This window comes from Felis catus, chromosome B3 (genome assembly GCF_018350175.1).
Source record: "Felis catus isolate Fca126 chromosome B3, F.catus_Fca126_mat1.0, whole genome shotgun sequence".
In the NCBI taxonomy this organism is placed as follows: domain Eukaryota; kingdom Metazoa; phylum Chordata; class Mammalia; order Carnivora; family Felidae; genus Felis; species Felis catus.
The window spans coordinates 110,725,352-110,748,157 of NC_058373.1; the positions used below are offsets into that span (position 1 = coordinate 110,725,352).

The following is a 22,806-nucleotide window of genomic DNA, read 5'->3' on the forward strand; positions in this document are numbered from 1 at the left end:
GTCACAGTAGTGTAATCTGCACAAAACATGTGCATGCTGTTTAGGGGGAGACAAGAGTTTTGGAGCATCCTGGCTTCAGAATCCATTAACCTAAACATTGTCAGAGGTGTACGCAGAACAAATGGAATTGTGCGATGGGTAAAATATAAAACAAGAGCATATCTGATCACCACAAAAGCAGTTAATTGTATCTTACATTCATTGCGCACAGCCTCAAGACCCGCCCCCCCCCCCTCAAATTTAACCAATCAGGATTCAGCCATGTCCAGCACCAGCCATCAGAGTTCAGTGACTGAATCACCGGCTTAGCCACTGCCATTTTATGAGCAAATTAAATTAATTGAGAAAGCAAATCATTTGTGTCTGGTAATGGCAATTAAGCAAAGCATGAGTTCACAACATTATGAGAGTGAAAATTTTGAACCAGATCATTCAAAGATGAAGCAACTTGCTGACTTCAGCCTTGGGTAGCTATAATAAAAATGAGGCAGGGGGTAGGGCATATTGTCTGCAAGTTTCTTAGGAGGTAGGTGGTGTGTGCTTTATTTCTATGCCAATCTAAAATCATAGAAACATTAGCATAGTTAGGATAATCTTTATGTACACTGTGGGGCAGGATTCCACCATGCAATTTCAAGGCAATATTTTACACGTGTTTTATGATCACTTTGGGGCCATGTGATTATCCAAAGTAACAGACTGTAACTATTAATGCAGTCTTTTTTCCAACTAGAGCATGCTGAAAGACCTCTTAAGTTATAAATTAGCTAAACACTGTCTTATGTCTTAAACACTGTCTTATGATGGAGTTCCTTGCAGCATAGTGAGGTGGCAGGGTAAATCCATGAATGTTAAAATCTCAATGTAGTATAATGGAAGAGTTTGCTGTGTTCCCTAAAAATTCTTTTTTATTTATTTATTTTTTTTACTGTTTATTTTTTATTTTTGAGACAGAGACAGAGCATGAACAGGGGAGGGGCAGAGAGAGAGAGGAGACACAGAATCTGAAACGGGCTCCAGGCTCTGAGCTGTCAGAACAGAGCCCGACATGGGGCTTGAACCCATGAACTGTGAGATCATGACCTGAGCTGAAGTCGGACGCTTAACTGACTGAGCCACCCAGGCGCCCCCCTAAAAATTCTTTAGTTTTCACCCTGGGCACTCCCTTGCATTTGGGTGTGGCCATATGACTGAGTTCTGGCCAATAAACTGTAAGTGAGAGAGGCCAAAATAGTTAAGGTCAACATCACTGAATAGAGAGTCAGTATACAAAAGTCAGCTTCATTTCGTTATACTAGCAACAAACAATTTGAAAGTGAAATTTCAAAAAACAGTTCCATTATCAATAATACCAAAAAACATCACCTGGGAATAAATTCAACAAAAGATGTGCAAAACCTGTGTACAGAAAACTATAAAACATTACCAAAAGGACTTAAGGGATAAAATAAAGGAGTTATATACCATGTTCATGGATTGAAAAAAAAAATTTGTGCAGCTGTTAACTCTCCTCAATGTTATATATAGAGCCAATTAAATTCCTGACAAAATCCCCAGACTTAAATGTGTGCATGTAAAACTAATAAGGAAATTCTGAAATGCCAAGTGCCAAGAATAGCAAAGATAATCTTGAATAAGAATGAAGATGCAAATTACTGATTTTTAAGCTACCATAATCAAAACTATGCAGTATCATGAAAGGATAGAAAATTGACCAAAATAATAAAATAGAGTCCCCAAATGACCCCCACATATATAATCACCCGATCTGCAACAAAGGTACCTTGCAATACAGCAGGGAAAGGGTGGTCTTTTTCAGTAAATGGTGCTGATTCAAGGGGTATTCAAATGGGAACCCCTACATCATACCAAACACAAAAGTAAATCATGGCTAAATTAGGGACCTAAATGTGAAAGGTAAAACAATAAAGCTTGGAAAAGATAACAAAGGAGCATAGAAGAATATCTTCATGACATTGGGATAGGCAAAGATTACTTTACCATTAAAGAAAAGAACAATACTCCACATTTCATTAAAATTTAAAACTTGTATTTATTAAAAAAACACAAGGCAACAAAACTGCAAGCCACAGAGTGTGAGAATATAATTGCAATTCATAAGATGACAAAAAAAATCATATCCTGAATAATAAAAAGGACTACCAAGAAGAAAAATAAGCCAAAGACTTGAATGGAAAATTCTCAAAAGAGAATCTTGAAGTGGCCAATGAGCCTTTTAAAAGGTGCTCAATAACATTAGTCATTAGAAACATGCAAATTAAGACTACAAGGAGAAAAATCAATCAACCAACCAATCCACAAGGAGAAACCACTACACTCAATCCAGAGTGGCTAAATGAGACAGATGGACAATACCAAATGTTTGCAGGGATATGGAACCACTGGATGTCTCCTGAAATGGTGGTGGACATGTACATTTGCATAGACACTTTGGAAAAGTATTTGGCAACATCCACTGAAGTTTTATATATGCATGCTCTCCAACTCAGCAATTCTACTGCTAGGTGCATACCCAACAGAAACGTGTAGATATATGCACCTGAAGACACATTCATAATAGCTTTGTTGATAATAGTCCAAAACTGAAAATAATCCAAATGCCCATCAGCAGAGTGGATAAATGGTGGCATATTCACATAATAGAATATTATACAGCAACAAAAGAGAATGAACTATTGTTTCAAGGCACAATATGGATGACTCTCACAGACAGGCTATTGTACAAAAGAAGTGGGTGTGCCTTGTCTGTGCTCCCTTTCCTCATCTGCCAACTGAATCACAAGGACTCCAAGGACTTAAAAGAGGGTGGAACCACAAAATAGAGCTTAGGGAACCCTGAATCATCACGTGAATGCTTGGCTGGCCAGGACTACCCATTTTGTATTGTGACATGAGTGAAAATAACTTTTTGTGTTAAGTCACTGAGAACTGGGGGTTACTCTTTTTCAGCAGCCAGCATGACTTATCCTCGGTGGCACATAGTGCAATACAGAATTAAGCGGTAACAGGTGATACCACCAGAATGTGCTAGAGAAGCTCATAGATAAAGGGGCCACCAGGAGCTGGTGTTGTCGGGTGGTGTCAGGAAAGGCCTCTCCCCTTTTACAAATGGAGGGTGGGGATTGGGTAACTCAAGGGAGAAATCCTTCCAGGTAGGGGCAGAGGCTTGGGGGCTAATGCTGATGGAGGGTAGATGGAGAGCATCCTGTTCCTGCATGCGGAAGTTGGTCAGGGGCAGCTTTGGCAGGTGCCCCTGTCGTCCACTGAAGGATCTTGGAAGAGAAAGGTCAACAGCTGTTCTTTCCTCGGTAGATCTGCGGCCCACCATTTGAAATGACATATTCAACCTACACGGTCAGGGCAGTTTCAAGCGAGATGTATGTAATTCCTTTCCTCTGACCACATGCTCCGTTGTCTTCTGTTTTGTAATCATCTACTTTCAAGAGAATTTAGGGAGCCTGATGAATAGCTTAACATTTCTTTCCTTGAACTCCCAGAGGTTCTGACCAGATTCCAACTTCCAGTCAACGTTCCCAGCCCTTCACCAGAGTTGTCTGGTAATTTTCTAATCCTCCCTGGGACATGCCTATTTCCTGCTGAGAGATAAGCAAACAACAATGCTCCCCAAAGGGTAGTATGCCTCAGCCGTGAGGCCTTGGATCTCCATTTTAGGAAAAGTGTTCACACGGTTGTAAAGCTCTGAGAGGAGATGGGCCTGTGAGTCCCCCAGGAAAGAATATGAGAACCCACCATGAGGATTTCGCTGCATTCCTCAGCAGTATGGAGCTGTCTAGGAAGTTCATTTTGATTCAAAAATATACCAAAGTGGAAGTGTGTGTATGAGCGGGTGTGTGAAACAGATCTGAGAAAAAGACAGCAAAAGTAAAGGAGGTGGGGGAGATAAGGAGAGAGGTCAAAGGCAAATAGTTTTCTTTCCTTGCAAAAAGACCTCTTCGGTGCACTTAATGTTAATTTTATTATGGAAATATTCAAACAAAAAAAATATAGAGAAATAGCGTAATGAACCGCTATGTACCTGTCTTCTGATTCCAATGTCAACATTTGTCAATCTTTTTCACCTATCTGCTCTTCTCCTGTTTTTTTGCACTACAGCTGGAATTGGCAAACTATGACCCCATGGGCCACATCCAACTTGTCTCTTGTTTTTATAAATAAAGTTTTATTGGAACACAGCCCCACCCTTATGTGTGTGCATTATCTATACCTGTTTTCCCATCACAGAAAGGCTGAGTAGTTGTGACTGAGATCATGCGGCCTAGGACGCCTAAAATATTTGCTATCGGTGGCTCAGTGGGTTAAGCGTCCGACTCCAGCTCAGGTCACCATCTCACGGTTTGGGGGTTCGGGCCCCACATGGAGCTCTGTGCTGACAGCTCAGAGCCTGGAGCCTGCTTCGGATTCTGTGTCTCCCCCTCTCTCTCTGCCCCTCCCCCGCTTGTGCTCTGTCTCTCTCTCTCTCTCTCTCTCTCTCTCTCTCTCTCTCTCTCAAAAATAAATAAAATGTAAAAAAAAATTTTTTTTATTTTAAATATTTGCTATCTGACCTATTGCAGAAAAAGTTTGCCAGGCTCCACACTAGAGTATTTCAAAGCAAATACTAGGCATCATATCATCTGTAAATGCTTCAATATGAATATCTAAAAATAAGAGCTTTGGGGCACCTGGGTGGCTCAGTTGGTTAAGCATCTGACTCTTGATTTCGGCTCAGGTCATGATTTCACAGTTCCTGAGTTGGAGTCCCACATCAGGCTCTGCGTCGACAGTGTGGAGCCTGCCTGGGATTCTCTGTGTCCCCTCTCAAAAATAAATAAACATTAAAAAAATAAAAATAAAGATAAGAGCTTCATTAAAGCTCAATAATAGAATTATCATATCTAAAAAAATTAACACTCAGCTTCATCTAATACCTGATTCCTATTTAAAATTCCTTTATTATTGGGGTGCCTGGATGGCTCAGTCGGTTGAGTGTCCAACTCTTGATTTCAGCCCAGGTCATGATCTCATGGTTCGTGGGATCAAGCCCTGGAGCCTGCTCGTGCTTTCTCTCTCTTTCAAAATAAATAAATAAACATAAAAAAATAAATAAAGTTTCTTTATTATCTTAAAAACATGTTTTTACAATTGCCTTTTTCAAATCTAAATAAGGCTCACACATTGCACTTGGTTAATATGTCTCTTAAGTATCTCTTTTTTTTTGAGAGAGAGAGAAAAAGAGAGGGCACAAGTGAGCGAGGGACAGAGAGAGAATGCCGGGGCGGGGGGGGGGGCAGAGGGAGAGAGAGAGAGAAAGAAGTGGGGCTCATCCAAAACGGTGCTCATGCTCACCCGAAGTAGGACTTCAGATCACCCAATGTGGGACTCAAACTCATGACCTAAGTTGAAGTTCGATGCTTAATGACTGAGCCACTCAGTCACCCTGTCTCTTAGGGATCTCTTAATCCACTTTCATTTCTCCCTTACCACCCCTTGTTCCACCTTCTTTTAATGACATTTATTTGTTGAAGGCACCAGGTCATTTGTCCTATGGGATCCCCACATTCTGGGTATGGCTGGTGGTATCCTCACTTGTATCATTGAACATGATCAGAGTGCGTTTTTGTGTCTGAGGATGTGAGGTGACGTGGAGAACTTCCCATTGCCTTTCCACGGTTGGGGTGTGGAAAAATGTGGAATGAGGAATCAGTCTGATTAGATCCAGTTCTTCCCATCTGGGATGTAAAGGAGAGTGTCAGTTATAGTTACATTTAGGGGTCTTGTAATGTAAGCCAGACCCAGGAAGGAATCGAATGTTCCTTAACTGCACTCTGTTGGAGCTTGTGTTGCCCAAGTGGTGAGAATAAAATTGTATTAACCCAAGGAACAACAGTAGAGTAATAAAAGTAAGAAACACAATGCTATCTACAGCAATGCACCATTTATAAAAATTAAAAATCTAAAAGAAATCAAAACAGTTCTACCTGCTTGACAAGGACCCGGGGCTCCTGAAGGACCCACATTGAACCCTAGAGTGGGTGCCTACAGGGAGGAGGCGGGAAAGGGAGAGACCAGTGACAAGGAAGAGGAGAGACCAAGCAAGAGAGGAGTGGGTAGTGTACTGACCCTTAGGGGTGGTTGCCCTGAACTAGAGAGAATGATTAATTCAACTCTGCACCAAACTAACCCTGAGGGGTTCTTTTCCTTATGGGAGATTCAACTGTGTGATTGCCAAGAGAAACCAATGCTCATTTTGGAGTCACCTGCCAGTTGTTTTTGAAAAGTGGTGAATGGGGGCACCTGGGTGGCTCAGTCTGTTAAGTGTCTGACTTTTGCTCGGGTCATGATCTCAAGATTTGTGAGTTCAAGCCCAGTGTGGGGCTCTGTGCTCACAGCTCAGAGCCTGGAGCCTGCTTTGGATTCTGTGTGTGTGTGTCTCTCTCTATCTGTTCCTTCCCCCCATCTCAAAAATAAAGAAACATTAAAAATTTTTTTTGGTTACAAAAAAAAGGAAAGAGAAATGATGAATGACCCTCATTGAGTGGGCTGGGCAGAGCCCCCTGTGGGAGGCATAATGAGCCCTGGGCCAGGACACATAGAAAAGGCAAGTTGCCTGCAAAGAAGGGAATGTGGAGTACAAAGAAGTTGAGAGAAAGCAGCACCACAGGACAACCTTCTTTTGAAGGCCTAGGTCTGCAGCTGTTATTATGGGTTGAATTGTGTCCCTCACCCCCAGCATCTCAGAATATGACCTTATTTGGAGAGGGGGACTTTACAGAGGCAGTCAAGTTAATATAAGGTCCTCAGGAGAGTTCTAGTCCAATAGGACTGGAATCCTTATAAAATGGAGAGAGTTGAGACAGGAACATAAGGAGAACACGATGCGAAATTGTAGTTTTGCTGCCACAAGCCGAGCACCTGGGACAGAGGCCTGGGACAGATCCTTCCCTCCAGGCTTCAGGGGAGCAGGGCCCTGCGGACACCCTGACTTTGGACTTCTAGCCTCCAGAACTGGGACACAACACATTTCTGTGCTTCTGAGTCACTCATCTGTGGTACTTTGTTGTCATAGCTCCGGGAAACTACTTACTCCAGTAACACTTTTCCCCTGTGTTGTGTGAGGGAGTGACAGCACTGTATAGTTAGGACCTTTGCACGTCCCATGGTTTCCTGCTCTTCGAAGAACCAGCTGACCTTCCGCCAGAGACTGAAGCACCTCCTTGGCAGCCTGAGGAAGATGTGCGGGCAGTTCACAAGCAGAGAACTCTGTCAGGCACTCTGCCGGGACACTGGCCAAGTGCCACATCCTGTGAGGATGGGTCAGTTTCTAGACCCCATCATCAAAGGTTATTGGCGGTGACAAGAAGGACTCATGGGGCTGTCAGCAGAGATGATTCCTCTGGTCACAAAAAGAGCAGTTGTCTGATTGCTCACCTCGAAGTTGTAACGGATGATGAGGTATAGGAAGGAGGGAGGTTGCCAGACTTGTGTTATGTAAAATTAGAACACTCGACCCCACGGTGTCTTGTCCTAGAATTCTCACAGCTTGACTTACAAAGCTGGAGAATAGGCAGGAGGTTATGAATCTGTGTGTGTGTGTTTTTGTGTGTGTGCTTGTGTGGGAGGGACTTTTGGCAAATAAAGACAGACATCAGGATGCAGGGAAGGGCAACTCACAGGAAAACCTTCAGAGAAGTTTAGAAGGAAATATGGTAAAGCAGGTGCAAAAGTCATGACCTCTCACCCTTGAACTAGCGTCTAAGGAAGGAGCACACTGAACGAGTCAAAGAAGGTCGTGCAGATGGACCCCATTCTGGAGACAGCAAGCTCCTCAGAGGCAGGGACCATGACCTTGAATGGCTGGGATTACTGGGTCCACTGCTAGAGGTCAGACTAGGATGCCTAGGCAGGTCTGGAAACTCAAGGACATCCAGAATTTGTTGTTTTGACCTGCCACCATCACCCCTTTACCCACCTCCCCACTGCTTTGAAGATTGGGGCATGCCTCCTTTTGGCAAGCTCCAGATGATCCTGGGGGAGCTGCCTAGCACAGTCCCCTGCCTTCCCCTCTCTACAGCCCAAGAGGTGGGCATGAAACCCAAGCCCAGCCAATCTGAGCCCTTCCTGGGAGTTTCGTCGTCTTCTTTTTCAAAAAAATTTTTTTTGAATATTTATTTATTTTTTGAGAGACACGGCATGAACAGGGGAGGAACAGAGAGGGAGACCCAGAATCCGAAGCAGGCTTCAGGCTCTCAGCTGTCAGCATAGAGCCTGATGTGGCACTCAAGCCCACGGACTATGAGATCATGACCTGAGCAAAAGCCAGACGCTTAACCAACTGAGTCACTCAGGCGCCCCTGGGAGTTATGTCTTCTAATTTTCTTCCTTAGTGATGCCAAACTGGCATGATGTGAGCCTAGAGCTGCCTGCAGCCATGTTGAGCTTGGCCCAGCAACCAAGTCTGGGGCACTACAGGGCAGTAAGAACCCTGATAACAACATACAGGTCACTAAATGGTCCCTGGCCAACGTATGGGACATATGGCCAACATAAGTCTGAGACCTAAGGAGAAAGAGGGCTGTGAGTAAAAATAAATTATTTCCATAGACTCTCTATACAACTGTAGGGGAAGGGCAGCACATTGGGGAGGAAAAAGCATCTTTCTGCCACGTCATCACAGAGCAGCTCCTCCCTTTGGTCCAGTGAGTTCCTCAGAAGCAATACTCGGAAAGTAGGGGCAATGTCTGGTGGGAGACTTTGGTGCTTGGCCGTGGGCACTGACCCCTGGTGGCAACATGGTGCCTGGCAGGACACGGTGGTATCTCGGAAACCATTAGCAATACCCACGAGAGACAGCAAAACAGCACCGGGGGAGATTCATAAACACATGGGAGACCTATCCCCCTTCTCCCAATTCAAACATACTTTTCGTTTTCCTATTAGGGGTAGTGGGAATGGTTAATTGACAGAAGATCTCAGGTCCAGGTCTTGCTTCACCAGAAGAGGCAAGAGCAGTGAGGTCCAACTGATACTCTTGCTGTGTTCTCTCTTGTATTTATGGGTTGGGGTGGCCTGGGAAACTCAGGCACATTTGGGTACCCCCAAAAAGCCAGGCCACCTTGTAGCCAGTGTTTAGCTGCACCACTTGCCCCTGACACCCAGAGATTTAAAAATAAGTAAGTGTTTGTTATGTCACGTAGGTCGAGTAGTTAGAAGTGGCTTAGTTGAGTGGTTCTGGCTCGGGGATCTCTCAGGATGTGGCAGCGAGCTGTTGGCCAGGGTTATAGGATCTACTTCCTCCCTGAAGCTTGAGGATCCACTTCTAGAAGGGTCACTCATGTGGCTGGCAAATTATGTTGGCTGTTGGCAGCAGGGGTGGGGTTGGGTGGGATGCGGTTTTCCCACACGGACTTTATTATAGGATTGCTTGAGCATCCTCACAACATGATAGGTGACCTACCTGACAGCAAGTGATCCAATAGAATCAGGTAGAAGCTGCAGTGTCTTTCAGGATATAGCCTCAATGTTCCCCTCCTTCCTTTCTGCAATACCCTATCATGATATAGCTTGCCCCTACTCAGTGTGGGAGGGGACCCCTCAAGGGCATGGATACCAGCAGGCAGGGCTTCTTGGAAGCTGGCTACTGCAGCCTGTCTCAGCATGGGACCATATTCAAAAGGAGCACCAAGTTCACCTCCCAAAGCACTGGGGTCTTCACTGAAGTCTCTAGAAGCAGCAAGGGAGAAGGAATTACATTGCAGAGTGCCCAGTGGCAGTTCTAAAGTTCCTCTTCAGGCGTCTCTGTCTCCAGAGTCACACTTCATCACAGCAGCTACTCTCCAAGATCTCCCTTCTCCCAACTTACTCAAATCTTTGTATCCCTTCTGTCTGCCCCACCCCACCCTGCCTCAGTTGTATAGATCAAGCCAACCTCTCTCAATTCTTAGGTCTCCCCTCTACCTTGAAGCTCAGGAACCAGGTAGGCAGTCATAGATACTCTTGGGTGGGGCACAGAAGGTGGACAAAGAGGGAAGGCAGGGAAGAAGGACACGTTAACATTTCAGGTCTATATCACATTGATGCCCTAAGTGCCCAGTACAGTGCCTACAACATGGTAGGTGCTCAATAAATGTTGGTGAATTAACGGATGGTGGTAATGTGCAAATTCTAAATGAAAATGCTAGTATTTAGTGGTAATATTATAGCAACAAGTTTCCACATAGAACGCAAAAGTGGGGCACCTGGGTGGCTCAGTGGGTTAAGCATCAGACTCTTGGTTTCAGCTCGGGTCATGATCTCACGGTTCATGAGTTCAAGCCCTGCACTGGGCTCCACACTGACAGCGCAGAGCCTGCTTGAGATTCTCTTCCTCTCTCTCCGCCCCTCCCCTGCTCACTCTCTCTGTCTCTAAATAAATAAATAAATAAATAAACAAAATGTTTAAAAAAGAACACAAAAGTGATATGGTACTATCTTGTTTAAAAATGTTCATGGGTGGCTCAGTCGGTTGAGCATCCGACTTCAGCTCAGATCATGATCTCGTGGTCCGTGAGTTTGAGCCCCACGTCGGGCTCTGTGCTGATGACTCAGAGCCTGGAGCCTGTTTCAGATTCTGTGTCTCCCTCTCTCTCTGACCCTCCCCTGTTCATGCCCTGTCTCTCTCTGTCTCAAAAATAAATAAACTTAAAAAAAAATTTTAAAATGTTCATGAGAGGTATGCCTGGTTGGCTCACTCAGCAGAGCATGCGACTCTTGATCTCAGGGTTGTAAGTTTGAACACCACATTGGGTGTAGAGATTACTTAAAAAGAAAATCTTTCTTTTTTTTTTTTAAATTTTTTAACGTTTATTTATTTTTGAGACAGAGAGAGACAGAGTATGAACAGGGGAGGGGCAGAGACAGAGGGAGACACAGAATCCGAAATGGGCTCCAGGCTCTGAGCTGTCAGCACAGAGCCCGACACGGGGCTTGAACTCACGGACCGTGAGATCATGACCTGAGCTGAAGTTGGATGCTCAACCAACTGAGCCACCCAGGCGCCCCAAGAAAAGCTTTAAAAAATGTTCGTGATAAGAACACGTAGCATTGCTTTTCTGTATATGCATTTTTTTGTGTTCTCCTCTGAATACGCTTCTTGAAAGTAGGATCTGTGTTTTGTTTATCACTGTGTCCCCAAAACGTGGCAGTGCCTGGCTTACATAGGCAAGAGTTTATTAACACTTAGAATGTATGCAAGACACTTCTCCAAGGCCAATACATATATTAATTCCCTTAATTCTGATAGTGACCTAATGAGGTAGGTTATAGTATTATCATCCCCATTTTTCATATGAGAAAATGAGGCACAAGGAGGTTACGTAGCTTGCTGGAGGGCACAGATCAAGAGCTAGGGTTTGGACCAGGGCAATCTTGCTCTACGGTCTGTGACCACCCTCTCTACAACATCTACAGGGTTTGTGGAATTGACTTCAAGTTGAATAAGGAGATCTGCTAGACCTCTCCCAGGGAAAGCCTGTAAATTTATATTAGACACATCTAGAAAAACACAGAAATCCTGAAACCACCAGTGTGCTTTAAGGTGGCTCATGGAGAGAAGAGAAGAAGTTGCAATGCTTCTGAAGGTAGTTGTTTTAGTGAAAGATGAAATACGTCTGAAAAATCAATAAGCACAGGGCAGCGAAAACGCTCTGTATGATACTAAAATGATGGATACGTGTCATGATGCACCCAAACCCATAGAATGTACAGCACCAAGACTGAAACCTCATGTAAACTTTGGGCTTTGGGTGATAGGGTCGTCACTCGTAACAAATGTGTAATTCTGGTGAGGGATGTGTAATTGATGATGTGGGACGCTGTGCCCGTGTGACGCCAGGGGGTAACTGGAAATCTTTATACTTTCCTCTTAATTTTGTTGTGAATTCAAAGTTGTTCTTAAAATATTTGCAAATGACATATAGGACAAAGGGCTAGTATCCAAGATCTATAAAGAGCTCACCAAACTCCACACCCGAAAAACAAATAACCCAGTGCAGAAAAGGGCAGAAAACATGAATAGACACTTCTCTAAAGAAGACATCCGGATGGCCAACAGGCACATGAAAAGATGCTCAACGTCGCTCCTCATCAGGGAAATACAAATCAAAACCACACCCAGATATCACCTCACGCCAGTCAGAGTGGCCAAATGAACAAATCAGGAGACTATAGATGCTGGAGAGGATGTGGAGAAACGGGAACCCTCTTGCACTGTTGGTGGGAATGCAAATTGGTGCAGCCACTCTGGAAAACAGTGTGGAAGTTCCTCAAAAAATTAAAAATAGACCTACCCTATGACCCAGCAATAGCACTGCTAGGAATTTATCCAAGGGATACAGGAGTACTGATGCATAGGGCCACTTGTACCCCAATGTTCATAGCAGCACTCTCAACAATAGCCAAATTATGGAAAGAGCCTAAATGTCCATCAACGGATGAATGGATAAAGAAATTGTGGTTTATGGGGCGCCTGGGTGGCGCAGTCGGTTAAGCGTCCGACTTCAGCCAGGTCACGATCTCGCGGTCCGTGAGTTCGAGCCCCGCATCAGGCTCTGGGCTGATGGCTCAGAGCCTGGAGCCTGTTTCCGATTCTGTGTCTCCCTCTCTCTCTGCCCCTCGCCCGTTCATGCTCTGTCTCTGTCCCAAAAATAAATAAACGTTGAAAAAAAAAATTAAAAAAAAAAAAAGAAATTGTGGTTTATATACACAATGGAGTACTACGTGGCAATGAGAAAGAATGAAATATGGCCCTTTGTAGCAACGTGGATGGAACTGGAGAGTGTGATGCTAAGTGAAATAAGCCATACAGAGAAAGACAGATACCATATGTTTTCACTCTTATGTGGATCCTGAGAAACTTAACAGAAACCCATGGGGGAGGGGAAGGAAAAAAAAAAAAGAGGTTAGAGTGGGAGAGAGCCAAAGCATAAGAGACTGTTAAAAACTGAGAACAAACTGAGGGTTGATGGGGGGTGGGAGGGAGGGGAGGGTGGGTGATGGGTATTGAGGAGGGCACCTTTTGGGATGAGCACTGGGTGTTGTATGGAAACCAATTTGACAATAAACTTCATATATTGAAAAAAAAAGTTGCTCTTAAAAAGAAAGTTCAGGGGTGCCTGGGTGGCTCAGTCAGTTAAACCTCCAGCTCTTGATTTCGGCTGAGGTTATAATCTCAAGATTCGTGGGTTCGAGCCCCACGATGGGCTCTGTGGTGACAGCATGGAGCCTGCTTGGGATTCTCTCTCCTGTCTCTGCCCTCCCCTGCTTATGCTCTGTCTCCAAATAAATAAACTCAGACAAAAAAAAGTTAAAAAAAATATCAGCAGGCAAAAGAAATCAATAGCCATGAAATCAATAATCCAGTTTCACCACCACCCCTTTCCCCCTGCTGTGGACAGAGCGGGGTGAATATCTGGCTGATGCTGGGTCCATCGCAAGGTATTGTTCTGGTCATCACAAAGCTCTGGTGTGTTGGATTCATGTTCAGTTTCATCTGGAAATTACTGTTTGAGTGAAAAAAATTTTTAAATCACCATGGAAACCAGGAAGCAACACTCCTATTGAGGAACCAACAAATGGAAAGTTTTATAAAATAAGTAACACGGCTTGTGCTTCAGTGCTGGGATTTGCAGCGTCTCCCCCATGGTACCCAGTTAATGTCCACTTTGTTTAGTATCACATAAGAGTAATTTTAGCCTTCAGAATTTTGAAACTGCATAATTATTGGGGAAGTTTAAGAAGAATGAGAACACGATAATTTCCCATGTAAGTAAGGAATTTGCAGAGCTGAAGCAAAGGAAAGCAGGGTTCTGGAAGTAAGAGGCGGGGTAGCACCAGGGAGGATCTGGGCTGGCATCGGGAAACATGGCTTTGAATTTCAGTTCTGCTATTTACACACTTGGCCTTTCCCCAGAGCACTGAACCTCTCTGAGTGTTGCTTTCCTCCTCTGGAAGTTGAGAGGGTTGTCCTAGATGGTCCTTAAGGAACCACCCAGCCCTAGGTCTGAAGCCAGGGGAAATGTGGTGTGGCTAAGGCAATGGGGCCAACTTCCATACAGTTCATGTACATGGTGAAACCCACGTTTCTGCCCACGTGGGGCAGCCGAATCATCTGCAAAGGAAACAGCTTGGAACGTGGCAGCGCATCCCAGGAAGGGAGAAGACTTGAGCGTGTGCTTGAGGGGGCAGATTCCGCCATGCCCAAGCCCCAACCAGTCTTCCCTTCACCCTGGTTCTTTGAACTCTTTCTCCCTCTTTATTATATGTATTTTTTTTTTCTGAACATCTCAAATCCTTTTACGGAACAGAATGGGAGCAGAAACAGATTCATTAAAAACAATCTTCAAAAATGAGTTGCTTCAAACTATCACGGCAGTATCACATGACCCGGCAATGGCACCTCTGGGGATCTATCCGGAAGAGCTGAAAGCAGAGACTTGAACAGATAACCTGCACACCCATGCTCACAGCTGTATTATTCACAATAGCCAAAAGGTGCAAACAACCCAAATGATGCCCGTCAACAGATGAATGGACAACAAAGTATATATAATGGAATAGTATTCAGCCACAAAAGAATGAGATTTTGATACGTGCTGAGACTTGTATAGACCTTGAAACCGTGATGTCAGAGGAACTAAGCCAGACAAGGAAGGGCAAATAGTGTCTGATTCCACTTATGTGAGATACTGAGAATAGGCCAATTCGTAGAGACAAAAAGTGGAGGGGAGGTTTCCAGGGGCTGACGGGCAAGGAGAAGGGGGAGTTATTGGTTAGCAGGAGTAGAGTTTCTATGGAAAATGATGAAGACATTTTGGGTATAGATAGCACTGGGGTGGGGGGGGGGGAGTATTTAGTGCCACTGAACATACATTCATCTGTGGTTAAAATGATAAATATTACGGGGCACCTGGGTGGCTCAGTCAGTTAAGCATCTGACTCTTGATTTCAGCTCAGGTGATGCTCTCACATTCGTGAGGTCGAGCCCCATGTCAGGCTCTGTGCTGACAGTGCGGATGGAACCTAGTTGGGAATTGTCTCTCGCACACTCTCTCTCCGCCTCTACCCTGCTCGCATTCTTTTTCTGTCTCAAAATAAATAAATAAACTAAAAAAATGATAGATATTGTGTTATGTATGTACAACCACAATAAGAACTTTATTTTTTTGTTTCTTTTTTAATGTTTTACAGTAGGCTCCATGCCCAACCTGGTGCTCGGATTGACGACCCTGAGATCAAGAGTCACATGCTCTATTGACTGAGCCAGCCAGGTGCCCCAATAAAAACATTTTTTAAATGTCTGTTTATTTATTTTTGTGAGAGAGTGCGAGTCAGGGAGGGGCAGAGAGAGAGAGAGAGAGACAGAGAATCCGAAGCAGGCTCTGCACTGTCAGCACAGAGCCTGATGTGGGGTTCGAACTCACAAACCACGAGACCGTGACCTGAGCCAAAGTCAGGCACTCAACTGACTGAGCCACCCAGGCACTCCCCGATAAAAACATTTTTTTAAGGAAATAGTTGCTTTTTGTGCTTCTGTTAAAAATTTTATTTTTTGCATATAAATGGTCTCTCCCTAAAGTGAGAAAACGAAAAGAAAGGCAGCTGCTTAAAAATGAAATCTGACTGGAAATCGTAATACCTGAAACGTGTGTGTGCCACTGTTTGTGTGGGTTTGGGAAGATGTAAGGACGTGGATTTTAGAAAGGGGCAGAGAAAGTCAGAAAGACAAAGGGAAAACCAAAGACCTAGTGGAGGGAGCAACTTTCTCACCCAGCAGGTCACGGTCTCCAGACTCCTCAGATTACACAACACCCAGTTTGCTCCTGACTCAGCAGCTGTGTCTCTAATCCTTCCCCCGGAGAAGCTTGGTCCATATTCTTCCAGAGTTTTTCTGCTCCTCTCATCCATGATAGCTCTTCAAATAGGTATATTTCTTCCCCAGATACTAGACTCTGAAGAGAATTGGTAGTGACTTCGTGTCTCTGCTTAGCATCACCGTTGCTCAAGCAGGGGTTTAAGCAGGGGAGGGGCAGAAAGAGAGGGAGACAGAGAAGCCAAAACAGGCTCCAGGCTCTGAGCTGTCATCACAGAGCCCGATGCGGGGCTTGAACTCATGAGCTGTGGGATCGTGACCTGAGATGAAGTCGGACACTCAACCGACCGAGCCACTCAGGCGCCCCTGAATAGCAGTGACTCCTTAAATGTGCCCAGTGCCTGACAGCTTAGAGAACACTCTGGTAGGCTGTGCCCCCTGAATGTCAGCTCTGTGGGGTCTGTTTTGTCCTCTGCTGAATTCCCAGCCCAGGAGTAGTCGTGCCACACAGGAGGCACACGATCAGTATTGCCTGAATCCATGACTTGGGGTTGTCGCATTTAGTCCTCAGGACAAGGCTGTGAGGTACTTTTTCTCCTCATCTTACAGATGAGAAAACTGAGTCTCAGCAAGCCTGAGGAATTTACCCAAAGATCTGGGATTCTTCGCACGGGTTATTTGGCTACAAGTCCACCGACGAACAGGTACCTCAAAATAAATTGTACTTTTATTTTTTTCCCATTGTTTCATTTTCATTCAAGTGGGTTTTTATTTAAGATATAGAAGTCATAAGTTTTATATCCTCAGGCTTGATGTGTATTAGTTTTTAGCTTACTTTTTAAACAGCCATGCAGGTATATGAAATACTTTGAGCCTTTGGGACGATGCTATTGTCTCCTGTTGTTCCCCTGTGCTTCTGCCCATTTTTTCCTCGCCTCATGTTTTCCTTCCCTCTCCTTTTGTCCTCATCTGGCACGCAGCTCTCTGCTCTTCTAGGGACTTGAGAAAGCCCCTGTGGGGCCTCACCCTCCTCTCCAAATGGCCGTGAAATAATTCCTTCCAACCGCTCAAGTCTGCTCTCTAGGAGGAGTTCTGACAAACGCAACCTCTTCCGTCCCAACACCTTCCAGCAATATTGTTGTTCCCTTTCTAGAATGGCTGGCCCACTGGTCAAAATGGGATTTGTTGAGCTGAGAGGAGTTCCAGGCTCTTATGGTCTTTCTTCCCAGTATATGACTCCAACTCCAGGGCTAAAAGTCCCTCTCTGCTTATTAGTAATGGGACAAATTGATGTCGTATGCCTCCTAATAGGATGCCCTGAAAAGAGCACAGTACTATTTTTTGTGGGATTCCTGCCCCCAAACATGTAAACCTCGAGGAAGCATCAGACAAACTCAAACTGAGGGGTATGGCCTGTGCTCTTCAAAAATGTCAAGCTCTAGAAAGATGAGGAAGGTCTAAGGGACTGTTCTAGATTGGAATAGACGAAAGGAACATGACCACTGAATGCAACTGGGATCCCAGTTTGGATGCTGGACCCAGACGTGACATAATTAGGATAACCGGCAAAATTTGAATGGGGTCTGTGGGTTAGATGGTATTACTGAATCAGTGTCAATGTCCTGATGTCACGGATGCACAGCACTTACGTAGGAGTCTGTCTTGGATGTGGGGAACACGCCCTCAGGTATTCAGTGGGGGGAACAGTCCCTCTGCCTTTGAATGCAGGATAATAGCAAAGTGGGTAAGAGGACAGGCTTTGAAATACAATCCATCTGACTCACATTGCAGGCTGGGTCTGTGCCCCCACCTGCCAAGTGCAGCAAATACTGTACCTACTTCACAGAGTATTTTAAGAATTTGAGGGGCGCCTGGGTGGCGCGGTCGGTTAAGCGTCCGACTTCAGCTCAGGTCACGATCTCGCGGTCCGTGAGTTCGAGCCCCGCGTCAGGCTCTGGGCTGACAGCTCAGAGCCTGGAGCCTGTTTCCGATTCTGTGTCTCCCTCTCTCTCTGCCCCTCCCCCCTTCATGCTCTGTCTCTCTCTGTCTCAAAAATAAATAAACGTTAAAGAATTTGATGCGATCATGTGCGTAAAGAGTGTAGCCTCGTGCCTGGCATACAGCGAGCCCTCCATCAACTCTAGCTATCTTTATTGCCTGCACGCGTTTCAAGGGGATGAACAACTTCAATCGTAGTGAACGCTGGCTTTCCAGCTTTGTGGTTGGGCCCCCTCCCTGCTTCCCTCCTGGCTGCTCTGCTTTGAGAACATGCCACCGTCACCATGGGCATTATTGTTGTCTTTGGGCCCAGCCACTGGTCAGAAGTATTTTCTTTGGCCTAAATGCAGATTCCCAAGCTAAGTGCTGAGGTCTGAAGGAAAGCTCCGGCCCCGAGCCCTTGCTTCACAATCTGGGCTTCCCGTTCTTGCAGCGGCATGCTGGGGCCAGCTTCTATCTCTTCCTGAACAGCCAGGGGCTTGACTGAATTTCCTCTGGACCTCCAGAGGGCATGACTCTGGATCCGGAGGTGATCCATCTAAATGTCCTTGTTTCGGAAGACCTGGAGAGCAGCTAGTTGGCCATCAGTTTCCCTTGAATGTGGGCAGGCTCGGATTAGAGGTGCACAGGGTGGCCAGACCCCTGATGGTCTGGGTGTCTACTAGCTGAGACAGGAAGTAGCATCTTTCCAGGCCAGATATCGGAGGGTGTGATTTGGGCCCTGCTCTGCCTTATCACCTAAAGCACCTGTTCAGGAAATCACCAAGGGCAGGTGTGTCCCCAGAGTAGGTAGGGTGTGCTCAATTTTCATAGGTTTGACAGCAAAGGCTTCATTATCATTTTAATCTTCACCCTCTTTAGGGACCCTGCCTTTCAAGTATCAAATCACTTCAAGAAAAAATTTGGGGGGACACCTGGGTGGCTCAGTTGGTTAAGCAACCGACTCTTGGCTTTGGCTCAGGTCATGATCTCGTGGTTTGTGAGATGAGCCCCGAGTCTGGCTCTGAGCTGAGCACCACGCCTGCTTCAGATTCTCTCTCTGCCCGCCCTGCTCACTCTCTCTCAAAATAAATAAATAAACTTAAAAAAATCTTTTGCACTAAGTCTTGAAGCAAAATTACTTCATCATTTATTATCTCAAGATTTCTACTGATTAGCAATTCAGACCAAAGACAGTGATGACCAATACAGCTATTCTCTGCTCTATGATGTCCAGGGCTTCAGATTATGGTTGTTGATGAAGGCTGGGGACTGGAGTCATTCAGAGGGTCCTTTACTTGCATGTCCGCTGATTGAGGCTCGTTGCCAGCTAGGGGCCTTTGGGCAGGAACATCCATATATGGCTTCTCCATGTGGCCCGGGCTTCCTCACAACATGGTGGCTTTTTTTCCAAGCCAAGTGCCCAGAGGAAAAGACAGAGAGAGGTGAAGTCTGTGTTGCCTTTTATGACCTAGTGTATTAGAGTTCTTGAGAGAAATAGAACCAATAAGAACCAAATCTGTAATTCCAAAATGCAAGTTCAAAATCCGCAAAGTGGCCAGCAGGCCGGAGACCCAAAGAGCCAATGCTGTAGTTCAAGCCCAAAGGCCACTGGTTGCAGAATTCCCCCTTGCCTGGGGGACATCGGTAGTTTGTTCTATTTGAGTCTTCAACTGATTGGATGAGGCTCACCTACTTTATGGAGAGAAATCTGCTTTGCTCAAAGTCTATGGTCTTGAATGTTAATCTCATCCCAAAACCTCATCACAGAAACATCAAGAATAATGCTTGACCAAATATCTGGGCACTGTGATCCAGCCAGGTTGACACACAAAATTAGCCATCCCACCTAGTTCCAAAAGTCACACAGCATTACTTCTACCACAGTCTATTGAGCAAGGCAGTTACAAAGGTCCACCCAAGTACAACAGGAAGGAACATAACATTCCACCCCCTCAGCTGCGGCCCCCTGACCCTGCTCCAAGCTCAACAGAGGAATATCAGGGTCATGTTATAAGAAGAGCATGTGGAATGGGGTATATATTGGTGCGGCATCTGGAAAATACAAATGTCATCAACATCTAACTGTAATATAAGAGAAAAGGAAACCAGGGGTGCCTGGGTGGCTCAGTCGGTTAAGCGTCTGACTTCAGCTCAGGTCATGATCTCGCGGTTCATGGGTTCAAGCCTGCTTCGGATTCTGTGTCTCCCTCTCTCTCTGCCCCTCCCCCACTTGTGCTTTGTCTCTCTCAAAAATAAACATTTAAAAATTTTTTAAAAAGACAGAAAAGGAAACCAACTTAAAATATGTCTTTCAATTAAAAAAAAATTTTTTTTTTTTACTTGAGAGAGAGAGAGAGAGAGAGAATGAGCAGGGGAGGGGCAGAGAGGGAGACAGAATCCACAGCAGGCTCCAGGCTCTGAGCTGTCATCACAGAGCCCGATGCGGGGCTCGAACTCATGAGCTGTGAGATCATGACCTGAGCCGAAGTCGGACGCTTAACCGGCTGAGCCACCCAGGTGCCCTTAAAATATGTCTTTTAAAATGTAAGTTCTTGGGCGTGGCTGAACTAGAAGTTATAGCGGAGACGTCACATGCCCTGCACCTGTATGCGACACCACCGAAGTTGCAGACTGCCATTGGTCTGTTGTTTGGGAAACTCAAAAAACACCAGTGGAGTTGCTGTAGGTAGTATGATTTTCCAAAACGGTGAAGACTGTAAAATTCTACACAAAAGAAAGTACAGTTTTCTCTCTGTTTACATAGTAGTTGCTTTCCCGGGAGGAGGTGGCTAGTTATGCTGAGCAAGTGAGAGTAGACAACAAAACCCAGTGTGTTCATGTGTAAAGTGGGGTTAAGTTTCAAGGCTCAAAGCACCACATAGTAGATTGTTTTACCTATAGAAATGCTTCATGGAACATTGAAACATCGTGTGGGATATAGGATAGTTCCCACAGAGCTTTCCAGCACATTGGTGGAAGACTGTGGGTCTTCCTGACTTCTCCTTACTAATGTCCTAGTATTTCTCCCTACTAAGGTCCACTAATGGTGCCCTTCCCAGCCCTCAGAAAAACAAAAAAGCCTCCACAGATTTCTAAGACACATCCTGGAAGGTGGTAACACCCCTATTGAGAACCCAGTGCTGTAAAGGAAGAGAACAGAGAAATTCCGAAGATTCCTATGGAGAAAACAAGGAAAAAGTGTGGGGAGTACAGAAATGAACCGACCAGGGTTAAAACAGAAGATAGAAGGCAAAGAGCCCCGCGCAACATCTGATGGGTGGGACCACTGTGTGTGCGTGTAACCGGAGGGATTGTTCAACGCATCCCAGAGACCCCAGTGGAGGCCCCACCTGCTCCTTTAGGGTTCCACCATCAGCCGGGATCAGAGAAGAGCCCCTTTTCAGGTGTCCACCATCATCTGCATCGAGGGCCCCTAAGTTTGTAGGACATTACTCACACTGGAGGTGAAGCGTGGGGAAAAGGAGCTGAAGGGCCATACGGTGTTCTCTTTTGGATCGCTACACCCCAATAGTTGGGCCTCTCTTCGTTTAAGGATGAGAGAAAAATCTTAGGCCTTACTGGGACTATCTGATAAAAACTAGAAACTTCAAAGTGGCCTCATTTCTTTTTTAAAGGAGGCTTCATTCAGGAAGCTCTATGTCACACCTAACATATCTTTTAAACTTCTACCCCTGGGCCTTTGCACCCACCGTCTGCCTTGTTGGAATGCCATTTCCCCAGCTGGAAGCCTGTGTATCACCTGTCCCACTACCTTCCTGAAGTCTGGAGTTCTGAGCCGAGCCCAAGGAGAATTTTCTTCTTCTTCCTCCCTGGCATGACTCTGTCTCTTATGGCTTGGGCACTCATCAGACTCACATGTGCTGCATCTTTTATGAGGCTCTTTTCTCTCACTAGTTACTTTCTTTTTTTCTTTTTTTTTTTTAATTTTTTTTTCAACGTTTATTTACTTTCTTAAGGGCAGTGACTAATGCGGATGCTTGGGTTTCTTTGTATCTCCCCACACCACCTAGCCCAGTGGCTCCATCAAAGTATAAATATTTTGGATTAATTCGATAGGAATAAAACTTTGTAAATGCTCCCACTTGAAATATGGCAACTTTACCTCCTGAGGTCAAACCAAGCTTTCACCTCACTGGGAATTCATTGCTGACATTTCCAGGACTTCCCTTCTTCCTGTGAGAAGCCGAACAATTAGCCACTACTTTAGACGATAGGGCATTGATTTTGCCTAAGTGAATATTGGAAATAGCTTCCAGGAAGAGAAAGCTGCAACGATCTGAGTCAGGCAGGCAGTGGGCAGGTGAAGAAGGCAGTGCATCCATCAGCCGTGGCCTTAAGGAGGCGTGGCCTCGAATCCCTTCCGAGGAGGAGGAAGCCAGTGTGAGTCTCTTCAACTTCTGGAAGGGAGCTGTCAAGAATTATCATCCTCAGACTTTGTAACCTGCTCCCTGCTCACATTTCCAAGTCTAAGTATCTCTGTGAATCATTTCAGACACGGGGGGGTGCACCTGTGTGTGGTTTCACTAACCGCACCCCCCCGCCCCCGCCATGGTAAGAACTTTCAGAAATCTACTGAACTACGAGAACTTCATTTTAGTTTATTGGGAGGGTTTTTTGTTTCGTTTTTGCTTGTTTTCTGGCTTTGTTTGTTTGTGTTAGTATCACAGGCCCTGGATTTGATGTTTCAAGAGGGTCCGTGATCTTGTCCTGTGACCTCGTTCAACCCTCAGGTTAGGGATCCCTGTGTTACAGTCTCTTGGCAGCCTGAACTTTCCCTCTTGGCATTTCTAAAAGTGTGTTAAAAAAAATCTGTTTTTTTAAGGTTGTTTATTTATTTTGATTTTTTAATGTTTATTTATTTTTGAGAGAGAGAGAGAGAGAGAGAGAGAGAAAATGCAAGTGGGGGAGGGGCAGACAGAGGGGGACAGCGGCTCTGAAGC

The 22,806-nt window shown here is 45.2% G+C and overlaps 1 long non-coding RNA gene across 2 annotated transcripts in view; it reads left to right on the forward strand.

Annotated features, from left to right (window-relative positions):
* Positions 1-16,573, forward strand: part of LOC123386109 — a 28,088-nt gene extending 11,515 nt beyond the window's left edge. The window contains exon 3 of one of the 2 annotated variants that reach the window (XR_006599682.1): positions 16,475-16,573. This is a non-coding gene — a long non-coding RNA (uncharacterized LOC123386109). Of the gene's footprint in view, positions 1-15,243; positions 15,304-16,474 lie in introns of those variants that run through there. The other variant, XR_006599683.1, reaches the window with a different exon arrangement.
* Positions 16,574-22,806: the final 6,233 nt, after the last annotated feature.